This window comes from Lactuca saligna, chromosome 1 (assembly GCF_052625555.1).
Source record: "Lactuca saligna cultivar CGN05327 chromosome 1, ASM5262555v1, whole genome shotgun sequence".
NCBI lineage: Eukaryota > Viridiplantae > Streptophyta > Magnoliopsida > Asterales > Asteraceae > Lactuca > Lactuca saligna.
In genome coordinates, this window is record NC_136417.1 from 49,350,122 (window position 1) to 49,366,188 (window position 16,067).

At 33.1% G+C, this 16,067-nt stretch overlaps 1 long non-coding RNA gene and 1 pseudogene across 1 annotated transcript in view; both read left to right on the plus strand.

Annotated features, from left to right (window-relative positions):
- LOC145035852 (uncharacterized) overlaps window positions 1-16,067 on the plus strand; it is a 285,983-nt gene that overhangs the window by 4,056 nt on the left and 265,860 nt on the right. The gene's annotated exons all lie outside the window — the stretch shown is intronic.
- Window positions 13,952-14,717, plus strand: LOC144998075 (dirigent protein 22 pseudogene; annotated as a pseudogene).

Here is a 16,067-nt window from a genome sequence, read left to right on the forward strand (position 1 = left end):
CTTACCCTCGGTGGGACTGGTGATTTGAGAGCGACAAGGTATTGTGACGCCGATTTTCAGACCGACAAAGATAATTTGCGCTCTCAGTCAGGGTGGGTGTTTACCCTAAATGGAGGAGCAGTAACATGGAAAGTTCCAAGCAGGAGACTATAGCCGATTCAACGTGTGAATCAGAGTACATAGCAGCGAGCGAAGCATGGAAAGCGGTGATATGGTTGAAAAACTTCATCGGAGACCTTGGAGTTGTGTCATACATAAAGGATATTGTAGAGATTTTATACGACAATGAAGGGGCGGTTGCCTTAACCAAGGAACTGTGATATCATGGTAGATCTTGGCATATCGACAGAAAGTACCACTTCATAATACATCATGCAGAAGGACACCTCGTGGTGAAGAGGGTATCATCAGAGGACAACCCAACAAATCCCCTGACGAAGGGACTGAGTAGGGTTAGGCACTTGCAGCATGCAAGGGGCATCGGACTAACGGTCGATATTGTTTTAGTGATTAGATAAATATTTTGAAACTTGTAATAGCTAAATTGTAATTGACATTTGAGGATTGAATAAAAGGAGTTTTATTTATAAGTAAAGTTATTGTCTTGTGTCAATTATTTACTATTGTTTCACTTTTGCATGTTTTGACTTCCAGAATAATAAGATTATTCAAAATATCCACAGTCGATCATACTTTGGAAGTAGGTTATGAGGTTAGACTTTCATGAATGGCTTGTAGATTGTCTAAGGTGTTAGACATAGCAAAAGTATGCTATAACGTTCATGAGTGCTCCTGAAATAAGATTTAAGTATTGGATTGAACCCACACTCATTTGAATCACTTCATGGAATTTATCACGAGTAATTGTGAGACGATAATATCATATAGTCTTCAAACCAAGATATATGAGTTGTTGACTACGAGTTGGTTGCGCATTGATGATACGAAAATGCATCAGTAACTTGATGTTATAAAACGTATCATTGTGCATGATTTAATGAGTAGTTAGTACAAGCATATAATGTCGAAGTTTATATGTTCCTTTTATCCCAAGAGGATTAAAATCGATATCTTGGGCCCCTCGATGATTTTGTTTTGACTTATGTGTCGATCCTGGTCAGAACTAAATTGATGTGTTCAGTTATGTTCTATGTCAGACAAATCAAAAATCGGGAAACAAACTGCAAGACAATAAGTATGACTATGTTCAATGTATTTGTCCGCATGATATCTTGAAGAATAGAGGAGTATGTGATCTCTTATCTAAAGGACGCGTCACTTACTAGGTCATGGTTCGACAACGACTTTTGAAAGCTACGATTGCTAATCAGATTTTGAAGATGCATTGGCAGTTATAGTTATTAGACTTATCCAAGTGGGAGACTATTGGATTAGGTGTCTAATCCCATAACTATAACTGGGATGTACTTGACCTGATAGTAGCATGGTCCTTTTGGGTTTCCTTCACAAGTGGAATTTGATAGGATGGAATTTTAAGAATAAGGTTATTTGTGATTTATTAATATATTATAAGTATAATATATTAATTGAGAAATCATATTATTAATTAGTACTGATCAAGAATTAATTTGGAATTAATTTAGTGATCAAAATAGACTAATTAAATATACGGGGACTAATTAAGTAAATCAATGATTCTTATAGTATGGGCCAATGATCCATGGTTAATTAGAATGGGCTAAACCAATATCATAGTCCATGGATAGTCCATGGAAGTTTAACCCATGGAGCCTAAGTAATATGAAGGGTCATGGTGCATTAGGGTTTGCATGGATGAAACCCTAGCCTTTGTAACACTATAAAAGCAATCCCCTAGAGCCAAAATCGGTTGCCAATTCATTTTAAGAGAGTAATAATCGATTTTGAGCTAACTAGCCTATTCTATCAAGTCTCCTCTTGCATTTGGTGTTTGTGACATATTAGAGGCATCACACTTGAGGTGCTAAAGCTTTTAAAGGCCAAGAACTTCAAACTACATAATAGGTATTCATCAAACTATGAGTTTTTATGTTGTATATCCTCTATTGTATGCTACTTAGGATGTATGCTTTGGAAAATTGAAAATGCATGTATAATTAGAGAAAACATAGATCAAAAGCATCTAGGGTTGCATGTCCACCATAAGAGTGTTATAGTGCTTAAAACCTAACAAGAATTTCATTCTCCCCTTTAGGGCATGAGAGAGCCATGAAATTTAGATGCACAGGGGTTCTGTTTATAGTCCAAGGTTACTTAGGTAGGGACAAAGCAAAATCTAAAGGATTAATAATAGATTTAATTCCAATTTAAATCATTTCCTTATTTACCATTAGGAGGCTACTGGAAATCCTAAAAGGCTCCATAAAACTACCCAACTTATAGAACAATCTAGAATTGTCTTTCCTTGCTCAATTATGATCAATTACAACTCACCCCTTGGTCCTTTAACTAATTTCAATTAATCCCATGTTAATTCCAAATTAATTTTGATTAATAATTAATCAATTATTACACATTTCTAATTAATTTATTATTCATATAATAAATTAACTAATCATTAATTAATGATTTCTAATTAATATATTAATTACATAATAGATTAACAAAAACTTTTGTCTCTCTGTCCTTTGATCAATCCAAGTCATTTCTTGGTTTTGAGGGAAACCCAAAAAGGACCTTACTTTTATTCATCAACATTATAGCAATTTAGTTAGGACCTTAGACACTTAATCCACCAGTCTCCCACTTAGATAAGTCGCTAACTACAACTGCAAGTATCACTCCAATTAACCAGTAAAGAGTGTTTTCCAAAGACACTACCAAACTTTAATTAGACGTTGGTCCTTAGATAAGTGATCAAGTATCCATTCGTTCTACAAGATACCGTATGGATACAAGACATGGATTTGAATCAATCTCATAGTCGAAGATTCTATTTCTCGATGTTCCCGATTTATGATGACAAAATTCGGACTACTAATTGAACACATCAATTTAGTCCGGGATTGGCCAAGAACTTCAAATGTCGGCAACAATTCATCAAGGGGCCAAAAGATATCATTTTCATGTTAAGGCAAAAGAAACGAATAAACTTCGACTATATAATCATCAATTTAACTCACCAAATCAAGCATGGACTTACACTTTACAACACCCAGATACAAGATGCGTTGGAGTAAACCGATACAAAACAAATTTGCAAAATATGACTTATATATATGTATGTATGTATATATATATATATATATATATATATATATATATATATATATATATGAAGAATAAAAGATATTATCGTCTTATAATTACTCGTGATTGAATCCATGAAGTAATCTCTAAGCGCGGGTTTAACCAATACTTAAATTAAATCTCTATTTTCAAAGTACTCGTGGATATTGTAGCAATCCTTATGCAATGTCCAATCCATATGGATAATCTACAATCAATTCATGAAATTCTTTAATCAGCAATTACTCCCAAAAGTATGACCAATTGTGGCATTATGAATATATTAATATTTAGGAAGTAACACGTAAAATGAAACATAATAATAAACTAATTATTCTATGGCTGCACACTATTTGAATATAAATAATTCCATATTATCTAATCACCATAACAATTACAGATTTATCTATTATATAAATGTTTCAAGGTAATCGACTTAATGACTAAACTTATCAATATTTCCCATGCCAATGCTCTTAACATGCGTATCATGTTTTCATTTGGTCATTACTATTGTGAATGAATCATCATAAAGATATTCACCTCACAATCAGAAATCCATCCTCATCTTTATCTTGGATGTAGTGGCATCTCCTCCTTCTATGCATTGACCTTTTGTGATTTTCAAGAATCCTTAGTCAACATGACTTCACTTTCACATAATGTTTCTAATGGCAATTTGTAACTCAAAACAAATCCAAGGTCAATAATGAAGTTTTCTAGTGTAGGTACACTCCTTGGATACTTTACTTGCACTAATATGGTCTTACCCACATTGTCAAATTTACCACCATCTCCTATATGAAACCTTTCATGCTACATCTCAAAATGAATATCCATTTAGACTATGACTTAAGGTCATCTCTAAAATTCATGTTACCATAACTCTTCTTAGTCATGTTCTCTACTGTCTACAAGCAACCATTCCTTGGTATCTTTTAATACTTTAGAATATTCTTGACATTTGTCTAGCAATTCAGTCAAACAAATTTCTGATACAATCTCACGATGCTTAAACCATCTAAGACATTATAATAAGCACAATTCGTAGCATTTATGATCGATACTATATCTAATGCATATGGGACTCGACTCATCCTGTCATTTTCATGACGAGTATAAAGGAAATTTGAGATTCATTCAACTCCTTACTATGAAGCATATAATTTTCAATATTAAAACCTTTGAACATGTTGTGCTTTGACTAAATCCTATTAATTATTTCAATCTATACTTTTAGATCCAAATACTAAGTATCATTGTCATTTCTCCTTGTTCATCATAGCGAAACAATTCCTGAACTTTTGCACCTTGAAACTTAGGACAATGTTTCCTATGAGGGGTATTTTCATCTACATGTAATGTTGGGATGATAACAACACTCCCACAAGCTTTGACATGTACTCAATACTCATCTTAACTTCTATAAAGACAACACTCTTTGACTTTGTCATGGAAAAATAGATTCCTGCTATGTGATGCTTGTCTAAATCTATAAATAAATTTCTCAAGCATACACACCTTATTTGGATACTTTTTATGTTTAAATCATTTCAAATATGTCATATATACTTCAAAGGTTTCCTATTGAAGAAAGTCATTTAAACATCAACTTTACCATATATATCAAATAAGGAAACAATGGTAACAAATAACCAAATAGACCTTTCTTAGCTACTGGTTAGAATGTTTCCTTATAATCAATTTCTTGAGTTCTAAAAGAAAACCATTTCTACCATACTAGCTTTGAATGTATGTACATTCATATCCGTGTTGGTCTTCACATTGAAGAACTAATCGCAACCCATTGTTATAAGAGTAGGTTTAGGATCAACCAATTTCAAAATTATTTATCCTTCATGGGCAAAATTTTGCTATACTTAGACTCATATAATGATGGCCATAACGCCCATCATTGCTTCCTAGCAAATATTAGACTTATCCAAATTGATTAATGTTTTATCACTAATCAATGAACCTCCTTCCACAGTTAGACGAGACTCATAAAACTTGGTAAGTGCTCTAACTCTACTATATTTTGTGAAGACGTAAGGCAATGTCATTTGACTCAACTGGTTTATTAACCTTAGGTTAAGAGCTAGTGCTAACTATAGGTTCATTGTCAATCATATCTTGAATTTTTTTCAAGCTTAATATGACTCCTACTAACTTCTTGACATTTATATGTTCTTTCTCTCAAGGAACATTCCTTTTGAGCTATAAGTACAAATATTAAAAGTCTTCAGTGAATACCTGACAATGTAACACTTCATAAATCTCGACTGAAGTTGTTCATAGGTTTCTCGTCTAATGAAAGTCCTCACAACACCAGATCTGAATGTGAGTAAACTTTCCAACTTTACATTTCATGAGGTGTCATCAAAACCTACTTAGTTGGATACAAGGTTTAAGAATGATATACTAGTTCAAGTGTATATTCCCAAAAATTTGTGAATGGTAGAGAAGTACGACTCATCATAGATCGAATTACATAATGTTCCATTCTCCTTTTAGTAACAACATTACATTATGATGTCCTTGAAGAAGTCAATTATGGAAGCCATTCCACAACCTCTAAGATAATTGTAGAGCTAGATACTAAGGCATTCTCCTTTGCTTTCAGATTGAAGAACCTTTATCTTCATGTCTAATCTTGATTCCCTACTTTGTTCTGATACTCTTTGAAACTTTTCAAAGTGTCAGAATTATGCTTAATCATATAAACATAACCACATTTATTGAACCTATCAATAAATATGATGTAGTAGTATATGTCATCCCTTGCGTTGGATCCGATGGGTCCACGCACATTAGTGTGTACAAGATCCAACAATCCTTTATCACCACTACATGTTCATGTGAATGGTGACCAAGTCATCTTGCCAACATACAAGACTCACATTCATAATCCAACTTAGGGTAGAATGATTCAAAGTTCGGTCCAATTAGAGCTTGGTGTTGTGATGCTTACTTATGTAGCCAAGGCGATGATGTCACAAGCACAATCATATCTAAACTATTAGAAGAATCAGTGCTCAAGTCTTCACTGCTATTATTAGATACACAAAATACAATTTCATGAATGCCAACTGCAAGAAGATGTTTTATACATAAAACCATCATCTTTATAAACTAGGATTATCACCTTTCCATATGCAAATGAAAATTGAAATTCATGTTTATACAATGCATAGGATGAAACTTTGTTTTTACACATCGTCAAAGAGTAATAGCAAGCGACTAGATTTATCCTAACTCCATTATTAAACATAAGCTCAAAATTCCTCAATCATTGGGACATATGACATTTGTCCATTACAATGATCAGGTTTCGCTATTTATGTTTAACTTCCTTTTTTACTATAGACTATATATTTCCATCCAAATGTGATTATCACATCATGCATGTATCAAGTTTTAAAAAATTGGATGTATTGGAGTTTGATTATTTAAGTACATGATGTAGAGTCAAGCATTTAAATTTACCATCCTAAAATACTTAAGGAAATCTTCGTTTCTTATGATCCTTGTCATTGCATTACTTGCAACTTGCCTCTTTTGAATTGTAGTTGCGTGGAAGAGAGGACATACCAATTACATTCCTTCAAAATGGTTGCGTAGAATAAAGGACACACAAATTACATTCCTTCATAATGGTTACGTGTAATAGAGGACACACCAATTAATCCAATTACACACCATTCCTATTCATTTAGGATTTGAACGTTTCCAATTCATTCCACCAATATTCATAAACAATAATTAGAAAAGGATAAGAATTCTAATTCCTTTACAGTTTTCTTAGTTTTAAGAATCTCATCAATGTTTTCTTCATACTATTCGTATGTTAAATCAAGTTGAAATTATCATAAGAACTAATGAAAGATCCATGCATAAGATCTATAGCAAGATTCTTGTCAAAAGTAACATTGAGACTCACGAGTTTGTCTATGTAGCTCTAATTGATTACATACCAAACTTTTTTTTCAATTAGAATGCAATTAGGAAATTTTAATGATTTTAAAATCACTCTTGTTTGTCCATTTGATGCAACATTTCACTCAAATATAAATTCATTCCATATGTTCACATTTTCAAAAAAAAATCTTTTGGAACATCGAGAACATAAACATAATGTTGCAAGAGAACTTATTTGACAAATCTTCATTGTATAGGAATAACAACATATCTTAAGTTGACGCATTATTGATTTGATGGATATGCTCATTATAGAAATCTTTCCCAATATCAAAATCATGGAAGATCCCATAACCGATGAGCCATTCTCGATAGCGAAACAAAGAGAAGATATAATTAGAAAGTGAGTATGGAGGTGGGAGAGGATTCCATCTAACCTAAAAGAGAAAGTTTAATTAAGTCGATTTATTCCTTAATTATTAACCCAATTTTAAATTAAGGCTAGGATCCAAAAATATGATTTGTAACATGAAGAGGGATGTCGTAATCACATCACGAATCTATTGTAGGTAGGTAAAGCACTATACCAATTTCAATCATAATGAAACTCCTAGATCTATTGAGATTTTTTAACAATAAATGATGTGTTAATCTCATATTATGCTCTTAGATTTGTGACTGGGATGTCGAGGATCACAAATAAGATGTGAATAACCATGCAAACCTGCATGACAACCTCGAAGTCTTTTATCATCTCAAATTTGATGTGTCGGTAAACCACACACGCTTCATCAATTAATGATAATTTTCGAGTTGTGCCATCATAACAACTTTATAGTCCCTAATTAGTGTGTTAGTTAACGACACACGCTCCACTAACGACTCATAAATATTGATGTGCGTTTTGATGGATTAGCATACAATTTCACATTTTTCTAATGTTAATAGAGTGGGATTTTAAAAGGTTCTAGTGCTTTATATCATTATACTTTTAATGAGGTTATGTCCTATCGATCAACTAATGACCCTCCACCATACAAGGGAGCGGTGGTTGAGAGTGGACAGCCAATGACGGTCATTTTATGGACCGCTTCCTTATACCTCCCTTATAATATGGCTTCGTGAATGAGGTGTACTAGCGATTCGACTAACTCATGTTATACATATAGTATCAAATTTTAATATATACGTATAAGGGTGTATTTTAAACATTCAAAATAATGTTCAAAAATCATATTAATGATTTCAAAATTAATCCATTTTCATTTAATCAAGCAAAAAATTAAATTTAATCAAATCATGAGGATAATTCAAAGATTCTAGATATTAGGAGATTTAATTACCAATTTAATAATTCAGATTTTATCCAATTAAAACAATATCTATAAATGTAATTATCCTAATCAATATCTTATTACTAATAAGAATTCGCTAAATAGGAGGTCCTCCACGATGTGGCATAAATCTCCAAGCCATGGTAGGAGAAGAAAAAACGTAGATCAGACGATCGCCACTAACGTGGCAGATAGAAGCCCACAACATGGCGCTGCGACAAAATGTCGATTATGTGTTCTTTTAGTTTTTTCAAGTCCAACTAATGCACATTTAATTGTTAGACAACCTAATGTTCTGATACCACTAATAGGTTTTACATGTAAAAATGCGAAAAAAAATCCTTATACTCTTAAGGGTACATGCAACCTACTTTAATCTAAGTCATAACACTATTGAAGTAACATACTATTGAACAACAAAACTTATAAACCCTAGATGAAATAAAAATTCACATTAAAAGAAGGGTTACATACCTTTTGTGTAGATCCCAATCAAGCTAATCAAATTCTTCATGTAGTCTCTTTAGAAAACCTAGCTCCAATAGTGTGCGGGCCTCTAATGGTTCGCACCCAAATGCAAGAAACCCTAGGATTGAAGGAGAGAGGGAAGAGAGAAGGAGAATTTCATTCTCCCCCTTAGGGTATGAGAGAGCCATAAAATTTAGATGCCCATGGGTTCTATTTATAGTCCAAGATAACTTAGGGACAAAGCAAGATCTAAAGGATTAAATAATAGCTTTAATCCGAATCTAAATCCTTTCTTATTAACCATTAGAAGGCTTATTGAAACCCTAAAAGGCTCCATAAAACCATCCACCTAATAGAACAATCTGGAATTGCATTTCCTTGCTCAATTATAAACAATTAAAATCCATCCCTTGCACCTTTAATTAATTCCAATTAATCCCAAATTAATTCCAGATTAATTATGATTAATAATTAATCAATTATTACATATTTCTAATTAATATATTATTCTAATAAATTAACAATTTCTAATTATTATATTAATCACATAATATATTAACAAAACATTCTCTCTCTCTCTCTCTCTCTCTCACACACACACACACACACTCTCTCTCTCTCTCTCTCTCTCTCTCTCTCTCTCTCTCTTTCTCTCTCCTTTGATCAATCCAAGCCATTTTCCGGTTATGAGGGCAACCCAAAAAGTACTTGACTTTTATTCATCAACATTATACCAATTTAGTTAGGACCTTAGACACTTAATCCAACAAGAATTGCTTGATCTTTATGATGCCTTTTTCGTATTGGTTTTTTTGCTCGAATGTTGCTTGCTTTGTGCTTAGTGAAATTTATGTTCATGTTAGTTAGCTATTAAGAAAATATGTTAAGTTACATGCCATAATAATTAAATAGTTTTAGAATGTTTGTTTTGGCCTATTGCGCAACTCTTGTTTGAGTCCAACCGTTGTAGTGCATGATCTTTCAATCGAAGGACTATTTAATCCTTGTTGCATTTAATGTATTTGTAAGATAGTTAGTTGACATTGGTAGAAGCTTCTTTTGCAGCTGATAGTAGGTTGGGGGTGAGTATTACTAGTGATCTCGGGGGAGTGCTAGAGTGTGCTGATGCGAGCACTTGCGAATGAGGAAGTCTAAGTTAGGAATCTAGGCGGTTTGTTATGGCTTTCTAAGCTTTTGGGTGTGCTGATACATATGGTAGTGGTAGGGTTTCTATAAAAGCATTCTAGTGCGTGCTCATATGTGAGAAGAATCCTAGAAGGAGAGAGTCTAGGATGAGAAGTAATGTATTCTTGTGGTGGAACAGGTACCAGAGATTGATAGTGGTTTGGTGTAGTGACTTAGGACTTTGAGACACTTCTTGGGACACGTACTGATAGGTGTGGAAGGTAGTAGGGGCCCATACTACTTAAAGAACAGGATCTGTATGAAGATCAAGAAGGGTCGAAAAGGTTTCTAAGACGCTAGTGGATGGTAGATATTGTAGTATAGCACTAGTGTTAATTGCATTCATCCTCGTCGATGTCGACCTGACGATTATGATTATATATAATGAGATTGGTAATAATTTGGAACTAAGTGTCCATGGCAATTTGGGTTTGGTTGGTGCAGACTCATGAGGTTTAGCTGGTTCAGAGATATCAAGGAACTTGCTCGAAGTAGTGCCAGTCTGAGTCGTGACACTCAAGAAGGAAGTTGTTGTTATGATCAACTCAAGGATTACAGTCCAAAGCAGAGTGGTTAGTCAATGGAAAGCGATGTTACTTGCTACATCGGGGTTGAGTTTTCTTGCTTCTTGTGGTTGGACAAGGTGAAGGTCATGTAGTAGGTGGTATACGTAACGCAGATTCTGGGAACCCTTAGGTTTCTTCGCTGATCCCATCATGAGACCTGCCACATTTGTAGCAACCCAAACTACCCGCTCTGCAAACCTCATCATGCGACCTGCCACATTTTCCACATCGGTTCCTGTCATGTTGGTCCTTCGACCTAGAGTTGAAACCCTTGGGTTTCTTCACTGAAACCCCAACTGTCTGCCCAGGCTCCGCCTTCCTCTTCACTAAATGCTCCAGATCAATCTCTCACTCCCGCGCCTTGGATATCATATCATCCAGAGTCGGGCAGGCAGAAAAAAACACCTTGTAAACTTGTTTGGGACTCTATATAATTTGTACAAAAGGAAATGACCTAAAAGAAAATATGAAAAGTAGGATGGTCTAGTGAGAAAGAATGCTCAAAATTAAGTTACTGCGTGGAAAATGCATCGTGTAACATGCAGACGTGCACTTAAAACTATTTTGTCCACAACTTTTGCATACAAACTCGAAATCACGCATCGTTTTTTCACATGTTCATATTTTAGCATAAGGAATGCTTTGAAGCTGTAAATCTATGTTTTTAGTTAAGATATTACTAACTATATTAATGGATTAATTAATGGATGATGATTCCTTTATAGTTATGTATAGAAGTGTATTTCCAAATAAAGATGAGTATAAGGTTGCAAAGCTTTGGACTAAGGTGAGTTATCGGAAACACACATTTGCTATCTTACTTTTGTAATTTTGATAAGTTATGTTGGTTTTGAGTACGCCCCGCATACTTGGCGCTGACAACCTATAAATAGAGCTCGATTTTCACTCTTTTCCTCACACCATTCCATCCAACTCTCTCCCAAACCCCCCAAGGCCTCCATGCTTACTGTACTTTAAGTATAACTTATGTTTAAGTTCATTATCGTTATTATGAACCTATAAACAAGATTTATCAGTGATTCCAAGTTGTTATAATGATTGATCTACTTACTGGGATTATGTCTAGGCTGGATTTAGCGAGGTGTTTAAAGTGGGATTTCCAAACAGTATACTTTGCATACCAAACGAACTCTACCTCCGATATGATCCTACCTGGTTGTACCTTACTTGATATATCTTGAAGTAGACTTTGAATTAATGATGAATCTAGACTAATAATTAGTCGCAATAAATATTAGACTAAGACTTAGTGATAATGATACGAAATATTTTCATCTTACACATAGATACGAAATATTTACTATAAATTACATGTTATATGTGTCTATTATCTGTGTTCCTGATATCTATACTGGATGAACGATTTATAAATGTTTTACTTGATTTAAACTGTATATGTATTTTATACATATAAATATGTTGGGTAAGTTGGGTAGATGAAAGTTAAAAGATGAGATTAACTTGGAAAAAGGCCACGAAATGTGTGGTGGCACTTATGACTGATTAAAACGAAATTGTAGTTGTCACAATTAAATTTAATAGCTCTCAATTCGTTTTTATAACTGTTAACCAAAATAAAATAATTGCAAAAAGGTCCTTGAACTTTTCTGGTCGACCGGTGGTGCATTCGCGCCCGAAATCAAATTTGGATCGCATTTGCACCCCGTATGGGCGCGCGCAAGAGAGAGCCTTGGTTCTAATAAGTCTTACAAATGTAGCTAGTCTTTGTAATTATAAACCAACTTCCTTTTCATTCTCCCACCAATGTAGGATGATTTTAATGCCCACTTAACTCATTTATTTTCTCTTCCAATTTCCCTTCTTTGACAAGTAATTTCTCATTTATTTTTAATTCGTTTTGAACGTGTGATATATCGAAACGAAGATATCACAGGGAAGAACAAGAATATATAATCAATAGTTTGTTTTGATTATATTTAGAATCCAAAATTTATGCTAAAAATAGAAAAAATCCGTTTTTGAAAATTAATAAAATTAATTTTCCAACATCTCAACTTTTTTTTTTTTTTTTTTTTTTTTTTTTTGTCTTAGCTTGTAGTAACTTGGCATCCTCAAAATAATAAACAACTCTTAATGCCAAAGTTTTCTTTCTCTTGAAGTGCTTTGGAAAGTTGCTCATCTCATGCAACTTGATCTTTTGCTGCTTCCTTTTTCTACATATTTCAAAATTCCATCATTGCCTTTGGATCCTCTTCTTGCTCATCGATGCTAATATCATAAAATGATGCATCATATTCAGAAAAAAATATGGCAACTAATATTTGAATTAATTAATTTGGTGCATTGTAATGTGTCCATAAAGTTAAGTACCAAGCAAAAGTCAAAACCTTACATTCGTTGACCATGAAGAAGGTCAAACAATTTTACGTGGTGGATGCCTATTCAAGTTTCAAAACCATGCACATTTATTGACCAATCAAAAATATGAAGGATCGCAATTAATTAGTTTCAAATTGTCGCAAAGTTGGACGTTCAACATTGTGAAATGTAATTTATTATTATAAACAGGGCAAATTATTAAACGAAAACCAAATATTTGTTTTTTTTTTTCGTTTAAGCATTTTAACATTTTCCTATAAAAATCATCATATTTTGATTTTATAAAAATCCACTGTTGATCACTTATACGATATACCGATTTACAAGTCTATCATAATGTGACTTATTTTTTCCTCAAATCGAGCAAAATTAATTAAGCCACGACGAGTAAAACATAAACACGATGACCCTAGATTTATTATTTTTACTTTTTTACGTTTTTTTTTTTTTTTTTTTTTTTTAAATGTATATAAGCTTACAAACTTGTTTGCAGAACTCAAGCATTAGACGAGCAAAAATTTGTATGCATGTAAATCTCACTACAAAAGAATTGTATACATTTCTATGCATAATTAATGCAAAGATAATGTTGTTTACAATAATGAATGTATCGTAATAATAATTTTCCACGCTTATAAGTGTATAAAAAATCAGTTTTTTAAACATATATGTTGATCAGAATCATAATAAAATATTAAAAAAACGTGTAATCAGTTTTTTTATAATTAAGTTCAAGGTTGAAGATTTATTCAAAATGTTTACATCTAGAAGTACTAGTATTTAGAAAATATTTTTATGACAAATTGTTCTGCAGAAATTTCCATGGACTTTCTCGCTCTTGTTCAAGTATATATAAATACGCAAGCACCATGCAAAGGAAAAACATCTCAATCCACTATTTTCCATTTCTCAAATTAACAGATCGAATACAATGGCAAACAGTCTCATCTCCACTTCCACAGCCGCCGCCACCACCTTCATAATTGTCCTCCTCTCCCTCTTCCTCGCCGGAAAATCCCAAACTTTCTCAACCAGCTTGCCACGAACAGCGCTGCCACGTGGGAAGCAAAACCTAACCCGCCTCCATTTTTTCTTTCACGACGTGGTTGGTGGCCCAAATGCAACCGCCATTCGGGTGGCTGCTGCCCCTATTACCAACACTTCCGCCACCGGATTTGGGGCGGTGATCATGATGGACAACCTCTTGACGGTGGGGCCAGAACCTAACTCTACTCGTGTGGGAAGAGCTCAAGGGATGTATGCGTCTGCGGATTTGAATGACATGAGCTTTATGATGGTTCAGAACTATGTGTTTGATGAAGAAAGGTATAATGGAAGCACTTTGAGTATATTGGGCCGGAACCCTATTATGTCGCCGTTGAGAGAGTTTCCGGTGGTCGGAGGGAGTGGTGTTTTCCGATTTGCTCGTGGGTATGCTGAAGCGCAGACTTATTTTCTGAATGCTACCAATGGAGATGCCATTGTCGAGTACAATGTTTATGTCCTCCATTATTGATATTAGCTTTTCATTCTTTGCTTATTTATGTTCTTATTTCTGGGTTTCCACTTCATCACGATAATTCTTTAATTATTTATAGGTATACATTTGTTTATTTGTTTATGCAGAATTACTTATCCGTATTTAAATTTAAGAAATCTAGTTGGCAACGATGGGTAGAATTTAATTAGAGCTAATTAAATATAAGATATAGCTTTGTATTATTTCTGTCATATATAATATTGTCTTTATATTTTTTTATTAACTCTACTATATTTTCATATTAATATTAATATTTATTCAAACATTATCCTATAATAACTAACATTTATGATAACGAGTAACCATGCACTGCCTTTTAAATTAAGTAATCATTGTTTGTCTCATTGACTTTGGCATTATGAGTAGTAATTAGTAGATTTTGGTGCTGTTTGTTTATTGGAAAAAACCTCTTCAAACCTCTTATTGCTGCGCGGCGCAGTACACACGCAACACTTTTCATCTCGCAGTTGTTTGTTTTTTAGAAGTTTTCTGAGTCAAAAACCTCTGCGCGTGCTCTGTTTGGCGCAATACTTGTACTGCCTCTTCCAACCTCTTCTTCTTCTTTTTTTATTGCTGAAATTTTGATTATATGTTATTAAAGTTTTATTTTACATTTTTTTGTCGTTTTTTTTTTTCGTTTATTCTTATTAAAGTTATTTTTCATTTTTTTATATTCAATAATGATAATTTCTTGATGAAATATCATTATTTTTTACTAAAATATCTTTATTTTTTGTTGAAATATCATTCTTTTTTACTGAATATCATTAATTTTTACCGAAATGTTATACATTATTAAAGTTTACGTATTAAAAAGCTATTTTTGGTTTATAAAATTAGTTTATTTTAATTTTTTAATATCTGCAGCAGTATGCATATGTTAAAAAAACAAACACGCTTCTTATTATAGTTTGCAGCCGTTTGGTCCACCTCTTCTACTGCAGAGGGTTGCAGAGGTGGTCCGCAGACTTCTTGAATTTTTGCTTCAGAAAATCAAACAACACCTTTATGACGGTCAGACATTATTGAATTTTTAAAAATATTTGAATTTTTAATATATTGTTTTGTTGGAACCAACAAATTATGAAAATGATTATTTTACCATTCTGAATTATTTTTTGTTGAATTCTAAAGATTTAAAAAAATGATCATTTTACTTTTCTATAAAAAAGTATAAACACCATACAAAATCATATAAACAATATACTCTTGAGATTATAATTGTAAAACTAGGAAAGATTTTTTCAATATAAAAATTAATAAAATAATGTATACAAATACAATCATATATGTGCTTCAACATGGGAGTGAAAAATATTGCTAATTAGACCATAATAACAACCGGAAGTTGATTAATTAAACTAATTCAAGAATAATCATCAAATGACCACAATCTATTACTTGTAAATCCACTAATAATTAAACCAATTTAAGAATAATCATCTAATGACCATAATCTATTACTTG